This window comes from Nanorana parkeri, unplaced genomic scaffold (genome assembly GCF_000935625.1).
Source record: "Nanorana parkeri isolate BGI_ZX_2015 unplaced genomic scaffold, ASM93562v1 scaffold1762, whole genome shotgun sequence".
In the NCBI taxonomy this organism is placed as follows: domain Eukaryota; kingdom Metazoa; phylum Chordata; class Amphibia; order Anura; family Dicroglossidae; genus Nanorana; species Nanorana parkeri.
The window spans coordinates 239,045-241,677 of record NW_017308030.1 but is presented as its reverse complement, the minus strand read 5'-3'; the positions used below and the strand labels follow the sequence as shown (position 1 = coordinate 241,677).

At 51.0% G+C, this 2,633-nt stretch overlaps 1 protein-coding gene across 1 annotated transcript in view; it reads left to right on the top strand.

The window, feature by feature from the left end:
• Window positions 1-272: 272 nt before the first annotated feature.
• KDM3A (lysine demethylase 3A) overlaps window positions 273-2,633 on the top strand; it is a 36,649-nt gene continuing 34,288 nt past the window's right edge. Inside the window, exon 1 of the mRNA XM_018571454.1 lies at window positions 273-451. The gene's annotated coding sequence lies outside the window, so the exon portion shown is untranslated. The remainder of the gene's footprint in view (window positions 452-2,633) is intronic.

The following is a 2,633-nucleotide window of genomic DNA, read 5'->3' as shown; positions in this document are numbered from 1 at the left end:
TTTTCTCACAGAGACGTGCCCGCGTCTTACTACATCAGAGGCGGATGAATATAGCCCTTTTTTTTTAATTTGTGAGGTCCGTCATTGGATTCCCCTAGCGGTGTAGGGAATCGCTTTATAACTTGTGGAGGGCGGAGCTTGGCAATTCTACGTCGCCGGTTTCCCCCCCAATCAGGGACTGGGAGCAGGTCATCTCGCGCCGCCCTGCGGCCAATGGCGAGCTGAGGGGCGCGGCTTTGGAAGGTGCGCGTGCAGCGGTCGTCCGCCTCTCCTGCATAGTAGTTGTCCTGCTGTTGCACTGAGCTGTGTGGAGACGGGGGCGCCCGGACAGGCTGACTGGAGGAGCAACAATAGACGGGCTCAGGGAGAGGTGACAGCGCGACGTGGAGCCACGGAGAGGGCCGCCACTGCGCACCGTGACGACCGCTGGGTGATAAAGTGGCTCTGAACGGTGAGTAACGCAGCTTCCCGCAGGACGAACGGGGGGGGGGGTAAATGTCTGTTAGGGCGCACATTCCCGTAGTGTTCAGCGCTACAGCTGCTGACTGCGCCATCGCCCGCCTTCAATGATGTGCTAGGGGCTGGAACCTGCAGTGTGCATGACTTGTGCACTGCATGGCTGCCTCCATTTCCAGGGACATGGCTCTCCAGTTGGGTTCACCGTGCACACTACAAAGCCCAAGACATGGGGGAGACCTTGCACATCCAGTGATTCTGGGTACACATACACAAAAACATACATTTTAAACAAATATATGTTTTAGTGTTAAGGAGCTTTAAGTATAAAGAATATGGGGGTTCATCTACAACACTGCTTGGGCCGCCATGTATATGCCCCCTTTGTTGGCCTTCACCTTGGCAAAGTCCACCATTGATGGGTATGCCCACCACGGATGAGTTAGGTCTGTACCCCAACCTAGTTGGAATGTGCTGGACTGGTTGCAGCTGCATTTGGTAATAATGGGTGGAGTTGGGCTTCAGTTTTTGGGGTAAAAAGGCCGGGTGAACCCCATTTTGCCGGCCATGTGTCACCTCCTGGATGTAAATACTCAACCACCTGCTCCTCGGAGCCAATGAGCTTGTGCTGTCATTGGTATGCAATGAGGGGGCGTGGACTTGTGCTAGTTGACTCCTTTTAAAGAGTGGCTCCAACTTGGCAAACGCTACATACATACATACATACATACATACATACATAGTATCTAGTGAGCCTCAAGTATGAGGTCATGTACAAAACAGATCATGTGCAGTCTTGTGTGTGTTTCTTCTGTTATGTTTGAAGGGTTTGCAGCCTCCTTTTGTTGGCCTTCACCTTGGCTGTGCCTGTCATGGGTGACTTAGTTGCACGTGCCCACCATGGATCAGTTAGATCTGTGCTAGGGGGAAGATAGGTGTGTGCGCCCGCCAGGGGTGAGATAGATCTGTGCCAGGGGTGAGTTGGATACGTGTGCCCGCCAGGGGTAAGTTGGGTGCGCGTGCCTGCCAGGCATGATATAGATCCGTGCACCATCCTAGTTGGATGTGTTGGACTGATCACAGCTCCATGTGAAGCAGATAGATGGAATTGGGGTTGACCTTTTGGAATGCAAAGGCCGGATGAACCTCATTTTGCTGGCCATGTGTCACCTCCTGGATGTAAATACTGAGTCACATGCTCTTCGGAGCCAATGAGCTCACGTGTTGCCATTGGTATGCAGTGAGGGGGCGTGGACTTGTGCTAGTGCATACATGACCCTGCTCATAAACCTGAAAAAGACATCTTTTGAAGAGTGGCTCTAAATTGGCAAACACCCCATACATGCATATTATTTTGTAAGCCTCAAGGATATGAGGGGATGGGCAATCTTGTGTGTTTTTCCTCTGTTATCTTTGAAGGGTTAGCAGCCTCCCTTTGTCTGTGCCCACGGGGGAAGGGGGGTTAGGTGCGTATGCCCGCCAGGGATGGTAGATGCATGTGCCTGCCAGGGGTGAGATGTGTGCCAGTGGTGAGTTAGATGCGTGTGCCCGCCAGGGATGAGTTAGATCTGTGCCAGGGGTAAGTTGGGTGCGCCTGTCTGCTAGGCATGATATGGATCCGTGCACCATCCTAGTTGGATGTGTTGGACTGATCACAGCTCCATGTGAAGCAGATAGATGGAATTGGGGTTGACCTTTTGGAATGCAAAGGCCGGATGAACCTCATTTTGCTGGCCATGTGTCACCTCCTGGATGTAAATACTGAGTCACATGCTCTTCGGAGCCAATGAGCTCACGTGTTGTCATTGGTATGCAGTGAGGGGGTGTAGACTTGTGCTAGTGCATACATGACCCTGCTCATAAACCTGAAAAAGACATCTTCTGAGGAGTGGCTTTAAATTGGCAAACACTATATATATATATATGTGTATACGTGTATATATGTATATGTATATATATATATATATATATAATCTATATCTCTATCTCCTCAAGGATATAAGGGATAAAGACCATGGGCAGTCTTGTATGTTTTCCTCTTTTATGTTTGAAGGGTTGGCGGCCTTCACCTTGGCTGTGCCCGTCGGGGGTGAGTTAGGTGTGAGTGCCTGCCAGGGATGAGTTAGATCTGTGCCGGGGGTGAGTTAGGTGTATGTGCCTGCCAGGGGTGAGGTAGA